The following is a 12,724-nucleotide window of genomic DNA, read 5'->3' on the forward strand; positions in this document are numbered from 1 at the left end:
TCTAATCCTCGAGGCCCTCCTCCCTCTCCCGACACTCCTCTGCCTCCTCCTGATCTGTAGCCTCGGTGTTTTTATTGGTGTTGTAGGTCAGGTACAGGTCCCAGAAATTTTTGGGTCTACTGATCGGGGTTAGGAGTTCACTATACAGCTGTGATTGGGTGCAACTATACAGCATATCTCGGTCCCACCTGCGTCTGGTTGGCAACGCGCCTCTCATCCAACACTGAGCAACTGTCCGTCTAGTCCCATGCCCGCCAGGCGACGTGTCGCCGGAGGAAGGACCCTGGTGTGTCCCAGCAGTGCCAGCGCAGGGTCCACTGGGAGCTCAATCTCAAGAATTCTACCCAATTCCAAGAAGACATCCTTCCAGAAGTTGTTAATGCCCGGGCAGGACCACGCCAGGTGTAGGAAGTCCGCCATTGGGGCATGGCAGCGTTCACATTCGGACGTCTGACGAAGCCCGTACCTGTGCAAGCGTTCTAGAGTGTAGTACACTCGTTGAAGAAATTTAAACTGAATAAGTCTGTGCCTGGCGTTAAGCGATACCCTTTTCGTATGTTGGCAGCAGTATTTCCACATTGAGTCGCTAATCTCTGTCTGCAAATCCCTCTGCCACGCCAGTCGGGCCTTCGACATTGCCTGTTCCCGGTGACACTGCCCGATCTTGTATAACCGTGATATCAATTTGCTGGGCGCTGACGTTTTTATGACATACGTCAGCTCTGGCAGTTCGGGGGGCTCCTCCATGGCTAACCCCAGCAATTACTGGAGCGCCACGCGGACCCTGTGCAGATGGAATCGGTGCAGCAGTGACACCGGGGTCCGGGAGGGAGCGACCTGGTCCCAGGTGACCACCTTCCCGTCCTTGAACAAGTCTCCCAGCTTGAGTATACCTAGTTGGTTAAGAGCACGCGTGACCCCCTTCTCCCGTAGCGGTGATAGCCACACGGCCCATTCTATCGGGACAAGTGGGGAGTACAGTAGCGTACAGTCATGGCTCTTGGCCAAGGAGTGCCATGCGTGGTTCGTTGTCGTGATCGAATCCAGTGTACCCACCCGTCTCGTGGCTGGTTCAAATACAGTGGCCGGTGGGGGGAGGGGCCTCGTGAATAGTGTCTCAAGGATCACGTGTGGAATGTTGCGGTCCCCGTGAATCCATGTATGCAGGTGAGCCGCTTGGGCGATCCTGTAGTACCTCTCCATATCCGGGGCTCCCAGACCTCCCTGTTCACACGGGAGAGTTAGTACTTGCCACTGCACCCTAGGCTGCTTACCTCCCCAAGCCAATCGAGTGAGAGTTTGGGTCATCGTTTTGAAGAAGGCCTTAGATAGGATCACCGGGAGATTGTTAAAAAGAAACAAGAACCTCGGGAGGACTATCATTTTCATCAGTGCGATGCGACCCGACAGGGACAGCGGCAACTTACACCACCTGTCCACATCCTCCGTTAACTTCGTGTAAGCTGTACCATAGTTTTCCCTCACCAGCACGTCCGGATCTGGATGAAGCTGTATGCCCAGGTACCTAACCGGGTCTTCTGACCACTGTAACGGATAATCCATGGCGAATTTACTTGTCACCGGAGTCAGTGGGAATGCCACCGATTTGGTCCAGTTCACCTTTAGACCAGACAAGGCTCCAAACTGCACCACCTCCCTGAGAACTGAAGAGAGGTTGAGCTCCGGGTCCCTAACGTACAAAAGTGTATCGTCGGCATACGTGGAGATACTGATCTTGTAAGTGGGGAAATTAATGCCCTCATGACTGTGGTATTCACGAAGTGCGCACGCCGCCCGCCATCATCCATAGAGCCACGTGAGGGGCAGTCTGCACCTTGGGCCTCCAGTCAGAGGCTGCCGGGGCTCAGCGCAAGCTTCAGTGGTGGGAGGCATGCTGGCTCTGTACCCCCAGGGAGGCATGCTGGCTCTGTACCCCCAGGGAGGCATGCTGGCTCTGTACCCCCAGGGAGGCATGCTGGCTCTGTACCCCCAGGGAGGCATGCTGGCTCTGTACCCCCAGGGAGGCATGCTGGCTCTGTACCCCCAGGGAGGTATGCTGGCTCTGTACCCCTGGGAGGCATGGTGGCTCTGACTCCATGCCTTCCCTGCTGCATAGTTCCCGGGGCCCTGGCTTTAGTATCTGATTGCGGTGCTATGCCCATGAAGTAGTGCAAGGCTGTATGCCTTCCGCTCAGTACAGCAATTCAATAGATATTAAAGTTTTGTAGCGTCCCTGTAGCCGCGAGACCGAGGGAGGTCACTGCTTTACCCCACCCAGGGTCACGTCACCACACAAGTTTAGCTTTATCACTGGTCTACTTCAGTGTAAATTGTGGATGATCTTATAGCACACCCATGGTGTAGAGATTTGGTCCGCAGTATTCCGAGATGGCATCGGGGTGATTTACACTGAACAATATGCAATAGCCTTCGTAGCCCAAGAAAATATTGGTACAATTTTCACACTGCACCGCCGTTTGCAAGATCGCGTGGTAACACTGTATAATACACAGGCAGGCTCCTTCTAAAACGGTGGGTTTATTTTGAGCACTGAAGCATCTGCGCTGCATGCACTCCTCACTTGGGCCAGGAACAGCCATATCCGGCCTTGCCCAGAGCAACCGCGTCTTCAGCGTTGGGCTGATCCAAGGGTGTCCTAGGGGTGGAGACCGCTCCTTGAGCAGCGAAGGGCTCTTCGTAGAGTCTCTTATAATAACGTGGTTTGGGCTTAGAAATCCGTTAGGGGTACGTGGGAACTCCTAACGTCTCAAGTAGCCTACTCCTGGGTGTAGGTCTCCTTCAAGGTGGACTCTGATTGGTGCGCTCCCAGGAACGGGCACGACTACTTTGAGTAGTCACGCGCACCGTGAGCACGAGCTGTGTACAAGTGCCGGTCAGGGGCAGCATTTATGTAAATAGGGACACCAGAAGGAACAAAAGGTGGGCAGCACACAGCAGCTTTGGAGAAATGTTTGTCCCTGGCCACACTAACAAGCATCACTGAAAGTGATCGCAAAAACGATCGCTATTGTAAAAAAAAAAAACTCGCCCGCGAGTGGTGCATGTGCACAACTACGAGTCATATGTTTTCAAATATCGCGCCCGTGTCTGGGCACGATAATTGAAAACCTATGGGCTTTGGTGCGCGTAAGAGACACCAATAGGCCATGGGGCGAGCAGTACCCAAAAGGAAAAGCACAAGCGTGTTGCGATTCCATGGTCTGATTTCAAACCCCGGACAAAAGGGCTCTCACCTGCGCGACAGTGCTGCGCACTGCAATGCAGGGCGCAACCCTAAAAAGCATCCATCAGTCATTTGCAATAATTTATTATCAAGGTTTTTCCGTGCAAAAGCTGTGCACATACTGGGGTTGCCTAATGTTCCAAAAGGATTGCTGGCACAGGGAACAAGTGGAGTCTGCTCATTGTTAATTCCTATTCACATTTACTGTTGAACTACATGGCCTGCTTCTTTAAGTTGGCTTTCTGTATTTCACAATGTTATGAACACATTTTCAAATTTCCCGTGAGCTACTGTTTCTGGAGTGCAGACGTTTTGTGCTGTATACAGTAAGGAGCCATTTGCTTTCCTCCACGCTACTGCCTATCATTCGTTGGCTGCCTGACAACCTGGCTCTAAATTATGTGTCTGCTGGTGGCAGTCATATTTCAGTTTCCAGAGCTGTTACGACAGTGCCTTGGCAATCCATAGGGATCCTTCAGAAGTACATGTTTAATACCAACCATTTCAATTATAACTTGCCTGACATTGGTTGGTTGTATAATGTAAAGTACCTAACAAACTGATGTAACTAGCAGAACATTTATAATTATTTCAGTTGCTACATCTTTATCAGTGTGTGAACTTTAACCTATAACTCCGAAATTGCTAACTCTTGTTGAAGGTGGAACCGGAAGTGCACTTAATCAACTGTGTCTCTGGTTTCGTCTTTAAAATTTGAGTATGTTTTGGGTTTTCTGTTGCTGGATGTTGAATCTCCATCAGATAAAGCCCCCAGAACATGGATAATCTGGAGATGCTTTCTGGTGTTCATGGCCACCTCAAAAGCTGTCTCGATTTGTTGCAATTAGAAAAAAGTAATATCGCTATACCTTTGATTTTTATTTTTTCAGGTGTCATGTTAGTTTTCATTATTTGATTTAATCAAAAAGAGACTAGCTCATATTTATTTTAGATTACAAAAAACAAGAAAAGACTCTGGTATGTTTCGTCATAGAGTGGGAACACCTGGTGAGTGTGTTCATAAAGCCCTCACCCACCAACCTAGTTGGTGGCATGCTTCATCATTGGGCCCACCCAGTAGCACCTAGCGTGCCCCGGGTGTGCTTCAACGCCTGATTACAGCGGAGCTGGTATTTTGCTGAGTGTGCAGTGAAGATAGTTAAGAAAGTGATGTTAAAACGGCTTGGCGGGGGTCCCAGTACCCGAGGGTAGAATTAGACTTTAATACCTGGGCCTCCGTCAGCGGTTAAAAAATAAGGCTGGAAGATGTAAGAGGCGAGTTACGACCTCTCACATCCAATGGGTCAACATGTTTCAGCCAGTGCCTTATGACTATGCTGGCTTTCTTCAGGACCTAAATAAAAGGGGTGAGTGTAAGTAAACTAGTGGGAGTGTGGTTTAGACTATGTGTACCGGTACGCGAAGGAGGCACTACAGGTCCAGAGCAGGCTCTGCCCAGAAAAGCTGGTCAAGCCCTTGCCACCTCCCAACCTTGAGGTCAGACTGAGCAAAAACTAGCGTGGTCTTGAGAAGGGAATCCCCCTCTCACACATAGATACACTTTAGGGCGTGTAGACACATAGTCTAAACCACACTCCCACTAGTTTACTTACACTCACCCCTTTTATTTAGGTCCTGAAGAAAGCCAGCATAGTCATAAGGCACTGGCTGAAACATGTTGACCCATTGGATGTGAGAGGTCGTAACTCGCCTCTTACATCTTCCAGCCTTATTTTTTAACCGCTGACGGAGGCCCAGGTATTAAAGTCTAATTCTACCCTCGGGTACTGGGACCCCCGCCAAGCCGTTTTAACATCACTTTCTTAACTATCTTCACTGCACACTCAGCAAAATACCAGCTCCGCTGTAATCAGGCGTTGAAGCACACCCGGGGCACGCTAGGTGCTACTGGGTGGGCCCGATGATGAAGCATGCCACCAACTAGGTTGGTGGGTGAGGGCTTTATGAACACACTCACCAGGTGTTCCCACTCTATGACGAAACATACCAGAGTCTTTTCTTGTTTTTTGTAATCTAAAATAAATATGAGCTAGTCTCTTTTTGATTAAATCACATTACCCCGGGGATAAGGACTAGCTTTCTGGTCCTCTCTCTCTCTCTCTCTTGATTCCGCAGTTTTCATTATTTAACTGACTTTCTTAACTATCTCAGAATTCTAAACTGTGCCTTCGATCTGTCACATCCACTTTTACTTGTCTGTCTATTGGCTAGAGATACAGAGGACCTAAAAACATTTTCTCTCTTCGTGGTTGATCCTTTTACGATTAAACTTTGCTCTATGATGTTTGCATTGTTTGTTCCATACCCATTTAACATAAGTGGGCAAGTCTGTCCAGACACATGGGGATAGCACAAGAGGTACATAATAACCTAATATGTAAGGTGCAAGAGCGAAGTCAAATTATTGTGGTTATGTGGGGTCTTTGTTCTGTGCTGAATTCCTTCTTTAGGTGCTTACACCTTACAGGGGCAAGGCAAGCTGTAGGACTGTTTTGGTAGTATGGGATCTAGTAAATACAGGAATGTTGCCTCTGCTGGAAAGGTTGCACACATGCCTCCTTTGAGATTTCAATTTTTATTAGCATTGTCATTCAGCTGCACAGTTGAGGGGCAATTTGGGAATTCTGTAATAAAAAGGAACCCTCTTCTTTGTGAAGTCTCATGACTAACAGAGGCCATGAGAAGTTCCTTTTCTGCTTTCGGAGTTTCATTGTTTTTCTGCATCTTCTTTGTGGCTTATTCAAACATATCAGAAAGGTGAAATTCAAGCCATCCATTTGAAACTTCTAATGTAAGACATATATAATGTTGATGGTTGCACCATGCATGACAGAAACATGAAATGATCGGTGACAAGGACACTATGGATCTGCGAGCTGTTTCCATTGGTGCTGTAATTCTGTTCTTTCAAGAATTTTTGACTTTGCAGCTGGGCAACGGCATCATTCCTGTGCGTTAGATTTTGTGTTGGTGTGACAAAAACACAATCTTTTCAATGAATGAGATGGTGGTAATGATTTTGTAAAGACGCTGCATATTTGCTTTCCCAATTGTCGCTAGTTGGCCCAATTGTTAGAAAGCTGACCTAAGTGTTAAATATTGTTAATAGATTTTGTGTTCCGATTACTTTTCACCATTCATGTAGATAATTAAAGGGAACGTTTGTGGTATGCAACTGTTTCAGTAAACAATTCTTATAAATTATTACACTTGTGCACCCTGAGAATTAGATTGTTTTGTTACTTGATTACCAGAGGTCAATTTATTTCTGCTATGGTTAAGTTGTGTGCTTATGCTTCCTGTCTGTATTGACATTTTACTTTTTTATGAGCAACACTCGTTTTGGAAGAACCTCCAAAACTTAACAGTTGACACTTCAATTGAACGTGCGACTAATGAATTGGGTGAGAAGTGCTTTCTAAATGCCATTGTTGTGATTTCCAAAAATCATTTGACTTATAAACGTGTACCTTTTTAAATTTATGTTCACCCTTACTTAGGGGTTGTCATCAAAGTGTACATGGTAATCTAACAATTGGAAATAAATGGAATATGAAACTTCAGAACCGTTTGACATCCAGTGGGACAAGGGCAAATGCTCGGGCAATTCCTGACATCCAAATATTCTTCCAGTTCATCCTCCCAAGACTTCACTTTCAATGATAAGTTTTTAAATAACATGGAAATAATTATTGGAGCGTGCCTTGCATCATGAGTTGCACAATTTGTTATGGAAGACTTGAAGGTAACTCCTGAAACAACAACAATGTATGTTATACAATTCAAATACCTCAGTGGATGCAAATTAGAAGAGTTTCTAAATTGAAATAAATGTCATCACCAAATCAGCCGTCCAATAATTATCCTATTCACCTTACTGGACAAAACTGTTAAGAAAAAAATGAAATGGAATAAAAAGCCTATAGTCTGATATAACTAGTTACATAGCAGATTTCAGTACACCTGCATAACAATGCGATCGAGATACAGAATTGGAGTGTGCCGTCTGAAGCGATGAATGAAGATCAAAACCACCACAGCACACTGAATTGGGCGTATTGGAAAAATATAATTCAGTGTCTTCAAAAGGGTGAACATTGCAAGTTGGAAGATTCCACATAGCGAAGCTGGGCAACAGATCCGAAACATCTAGCAAACTTGTGTGTATTGAATTAACAGTGCCAATACTAACAGCATAAAGTGGCATCCTACACTGGTATGATATGTGCAAGGCTTGCATCTTGGGTGCTCTGCCATTTCCAAATATTTAATCAGAAACTGTAATAATTTTGACGTTATGACTGTTCTGGTCAATTGATGTTTATTGCATACAAATGCAGTCACATTATTTTTCTACGTGAATTCTTTTCCGAATCCTAGCCCGAATGCGTCAGCTTGCTCTTATCTCTCAGACAGCCGTTCGATGCCTGTGGAACTGATCATCGCATTCAACCTTGCTCTCCAGGACACTTTTGCAGTTTCATAGGTGAGCAGACAGGCCTTTTGCTATTTATACATATGTTGTATACATTGTATATCTGTCTGAATATGTGCATGCAACTACCCAAAGTCCTCCCCTCCCCGTTATTCCCAAGTCTCCCCCATCCCCTTGTAGTTCTAGTAGTTACTTGTTTATCAAGCTGTGTTTTTAGCACAAAAAAAGTCCTTCCGTTGGTTTGAAATTGTGTTTTTTCTTTTATTATTGTACAGTGATTTAAAATATATTAAATCCGTTATGTGTCTAAAAATAGTAGGTTTTGAAAGATTTATTGGGTGGGAGAGAAAAAGTAATAGAATTACAGAACAAAAAACATAAATCCGTTTTTTCGAAGGCGTCTTATGGTTTAACTAAGTGACACTTAAAACTCGTGTCTTGGGTATTTTGGTTTATAAAACCAGAACACAACGCTGATATGATATATTTTAGGATGATAATAAGTAGCGACCAGGTACATTTCTTATGCTTTGGGCAAATAAAACGTATCCCACCCCCACTTGATGTATTTTCTCAGTCAGATATGTTTAATTGTACTTGAAGATGTAGCCACCTTTCCTTCTTAAATTACATTTATAGCTAGACAGCCTTGCCTTTACGATTGGAAAGCGAATCTCAACGTGTGTTTTAGGGACACTGACTTTACTGGGACAGTTTTGTTGTCCTTTTTAGGTCGAGGACCTAAAGGCTGCGCTTGCGCAGTTTCGGGTCTGAGATTTAATGTTTCTTAGTAGTGCGGTTTAACCCGCCTCCCTGCCCCGTCTCTCCATTGGCTGGCTTCCTAAACGGAGGCCAGCCATTGGAGGAGAGATGCGTCACTCTAATTTAGCCCCGTCTTTCGGATTCGGGGGCGTAAGATTTGCTGTTCTTTAGACAGTGACGTAGTCTGTCACTCAGAACCAAAAAACCACGCCCCTGATTCCGAAAAATTCGGAAGCTTGTGGCCGCCATTTTTTCTTCACCCGCAGTGAAGGTGAGCCGTTCCTCGTTGTGCTTGTGTCCTTGTGTCCGTCCCCTCCTTCCGTCCCCTATCATGTTGCTGTTTTCTGTGCATCCCGGCTCTCCCGGTGACCTGCAATGTGACCCTCGGCACGAGATGCGGCGCTGGAAGACCCGTGCAGAAGGCGGAGGCAGTCCGAGCCTTGGCCCCTCCTTCCGTCCCCTCTCGTGTTGCTGTTTTCTGTGCATCCCGGCTCTCCCGATGACCCGACAACTATGGCGGAGGTAAGGCATAAAGTGCAGGGCAGGGAGGCTGGAGAAACCACCACTACGGCAAACTTAATCAAAACAGCCGTTCCTCGTTGTGCTTGTGTCCTTGTGTCCGTCCCTCCTTTGCCCCCTCCTTACGTCCACTCTTGTGTTGCTGTTTTCTGTGCATCCCGGCTATCCCCAATTAAGATATACATGTAAGGAATTGAGTACATTAACCAGACATATGGTTTAGGTATACTTCTCCAAGACCGTAAAATAAAGTAAAATGGCACAACCATTTCTTTGCACCAACCTTTATATTCACAAGTTTGCCATATTCTGAACAGCCGGCCTGTAAATTGCATCCACGAACGGCAGGAGAAACATCCCCGTTTTTATTAAAGGTCCCTCGCGTCTTAGCTACATGACGCGTTTCTGGTCCGCTAGAGTGGCGATTGAAGTAGAGATAGGACGTGGGATCCTATAGTTGTTGTTCTATGCCTGATTGGCAACTGCCATGATGAAATAGAAATAGGATATGGAATCCTATAATTAGCGTTCTATGCACGATTATCAGCTGTCCTATTGAAATAAAAACAGGATCCTAAAGTCTGTATTTTGTACCCGATTAGCCACCGCCATAGTGGAATATTGATGTTTCTTATCCCAGCAGGCAGCAGCTGCCGGTGCAGGGCAGGGAGGCCGGAGAAACCACCACCACTACGGCAAACTTAATCAAAACAACGTGATTGGGATGCGCCACATCCTCCTCTCTTCTGCCTTTCGCACATGCCCTTACTTCCCTCATCATTTCTCTCCTCTTTCCCCCTCGCGTATCTTTCTCTCCACGCGCTCTCCTTTCTCCGTTGCACGGCCCTCCCTCCCCCTGTTTATTCTCCCCGCTCCCCCTGGTTCCACCCTGCCCGGCCGCATCTGCCTCTTCTCAGCGCCGTAGATAGTGGGAGATTAAGTGATTTGTCCAGAATCACATATGTTGTGCAGACGCCGAGCTGGTTCCCCAGCTCCAAAGTCGCAAGCTCTGGCCGTTGCGCCACATCCTCCTCTCTTCTGCCTTTCGCCTCGCCCATGCCCTTACTTCCCTCATCATTTCTCTCCTCTTTTCCCCCTCGCGAATCTCTCCCTCTCCACGCGCTCTCCTTTCTCCGTGCACGGCCCTCCCTCCCCCTGTTTATTCTCCCTGCTCCTAGGCCCGCTCCCCCTGGTTCCACCCTGTTCGGCCGCATCTGCCCTCAGGGTTGTGAGAGGGGGTTATCAATCTTAGGGCGGACATTTGAGGGGGGCGCTTTCTGGATCTTGAGCCTGAAATACTCGCTATAAGGTAAGGATCATCCTGGATGGAACAGTAATGCGAATCTTAAAATGTGACCGATATTTGATGAGCCCCACAAAGTGGAACTCTCTCACTACCTCACAACTTCACTCTCTCTCTCTCTAACTCACTACCTCACTCTCGCTCTATCTCACTACCTCACTCTCTCTCTTTCTATCTCACTAACTCACTTTCACTCTCTTTCCTACCTCACTCTCTCTCACTACATCACAACCTCACTCTCTGTTTCTATCTCACTACCTCAGAACATCCCTCTCCCTCACTACCTCACTCTTTCACTACCTCACTCTCTCGGTCTCTCACTACCTCACTCTCTATCTACCTCACTCTCTCTCTCACTACCTCACTCTCTCTCTCACTACCTCACTCTCTCTCTCACTACCTCACTCTCTCTCTGCTAATGCAATAGGTCACGCATATGCAAGCAATTAAGCTATTGCCAATATAAATGACAATGCCATTTATTTAGGGATACAAAAAAAATAATAATGAGCCATGCCAATAGCTCTACCTATAAAATTGCCGAGACCATTGCATTGTAAATGCTTGTTTGTCAACTTAACTAGATACAGAACCAATTGTTGCAGAGATGTGTAGAAAGTCCTCTCCGCAGCCACGTTGTGCTCTGGCTTTATCTTTCCCATCAGCCAGTCAGGAAGCCTTGATGTCAAATAGATGTGTCCTTCATAGTCCCAATTGCATCACGTTTTCAGGATAGATGTGACCTTGTAAAGGATTCCCTTTTAGATTAATTATATGTATACTTTTCTGATGTTGCTAATGCGAAAGTCTGCTGTTGCTCTTTAACAGTGTTTTACTCAGGTTTTGGAGGCAATCTTCACCTCTCAGCCATGCCCAAGTAATTTATGGCCAGATGTAGGTAATTTGATTTTACCGACTCATAAATACCGAATTTTACCGATTCGGTATTTATCAATCGGTAAAATAGAAGGAGGGAGATTTAGGTAAATTCAGTAATTGAATTACCGAATCTGTAAAAATCGGTATTTACCGAATCGGTAAATACCGATTCGGTAATGCCCATTGATTCCTATGAGCCTTTGAAGCCCATAGGAATCAATGGGCATTACCGAATCGGTATTTACCGATTCGGTAAATACCGATTCCAGCATGGGTGCAGGTGGTGTCACTTTGACACCCTCTAGCACCCCAAATACAGGCATGTGTGCCATGTGGCACACAGACATGCCCTAGGGGCAGGTCTGTCTGTCACATGGCATAGTTGTGCATGCACACATGTGCAAGTACACCTGGATTCGGTATTTTACCACCCTATTGGATTGGTTGGTAAAATACCGAATCTGAAAGGCCTTTGGGACTCAGAAGAGTCCCACCTACATCTGGAAGTTACCGAATCGGTAAAAATACTGATTCGGTATTTTACAGAATCGGTAAATTTACTGATTCTGTAAAATATTGGCCCCTACATCTGAAAAGCCAAATACCGGTCGTTAACGGCCGAATTCGGCCGTTACCGACCGGTATTTGGGCTCCTACATCTGGCCCTTAGTCCTCTTTCATGGTTCAAACATTTTTATTTAATATCTTTTAATGTTTTCATCCTCCCCATATGTCACGAGCTACCATTCAATTTCTTTCCTGTGTATTTGCAATCTGTGGTTTCTTGAAATTAAGCTTTAGACTATTTCCCTCTCACAATCTACTTATTCCACCTTTTGCTGTTTGTGTTTCTGAGGTTTTTGCACAGGTCTTCGTGATATTCAGATACTTTTAAGCAAAAATACTTTTTAATACCCATTTAATTTTCAATAATTATAGGTTTTTTCTATAGGCATTTTTAAAGAGTCACACACTGTGCTTATTACTGCTGTCTTTTGCTCTGGTTGGTTGTTTTTGCGTTTGCTTTTCGAAAAATGTGTTCAGGCGAAGGTGGGAAGTGACCATGGAGTTTTGGGAGTCTTTAGTGGGGCTTGTGTGAACTGTAAGAACTTCACCTTTATATTGCGTCTTTTTGGCCAAATCTTCTGATTTTGTTTTTCAGTCATCTGTATGGAATGGTCAATAGATCTAGAGTATACACATTTAAGAAAAGCTGGAAGAACATGGGGTTTTTGGTGCAAAATGTAGACTGATACACTTAAAGAAATACATTTTTTCAGCAAATGTGCAAATCGGGTCATTCTGAAAATGTCTACCTGTTTGTTGATCAATGATCTCCATAGTTGGGATTGTTTCTGTGCTAAGGAAAAAGCATAGTTTACGTTTTATACCTGTAGCCAAAAGCTTACTTAGAGTAGCACAAAGTTGATTCACTGACAACCATGGGATTATCAAGAGTACAAGAGCAAATCTTGGCTTCAAAACCTAAAGCAGTTATGAGTACTGTGCCTTGTACACTATTTTCTTGGATGGTGAAGTGGGTTCTGCGAAAGCAGGAACT

At 45.5% G+C, this 12,724-nt stretch overlaps 1 protein-coding gene across 14 annotated transcripts in view; it reads left to right on the forward strand.

The window, feature by feature from the left end:
* Positions 1–12,724, forward strand: part of LOC144829510 (transcriptional regulator Kaiso-like) — a 253,207-nt gene that overhangs the window by 76,649 nt on the left and 163,834 nt on the right. For 5 of the 14 annotated variants that reach the window (XM_078688724.1, XM_078688722.1, XM_078688715.1 and 2 more), the window contains exon 2: positions 7,678–7,751. The exons of the other annotated variants lie outside the window; for them this stretch is intronic. The gene's annotated coding sequence lies outside the window, so the exon portion shown is untranslated. The remainder of the gene's footprint in view (positions 1–7,677; positions 7,752–12,724) is intronic. 14 annotated transcript variants of the gene reach the window in all.

This window comes from Lissotriton helveticus, chromosome 4_1 (genome assembly GCF_964261635.1).
Source record: "Lissotriton helveticus chromosome 4_1, aLisHel1.1, whole genome shotgun sequence".
NCBI lineage: Eukaryota > Metazoa > Chordata > Amphibia > Caudata > Salamandridae > Lissotriton > Lissotriton helveticus.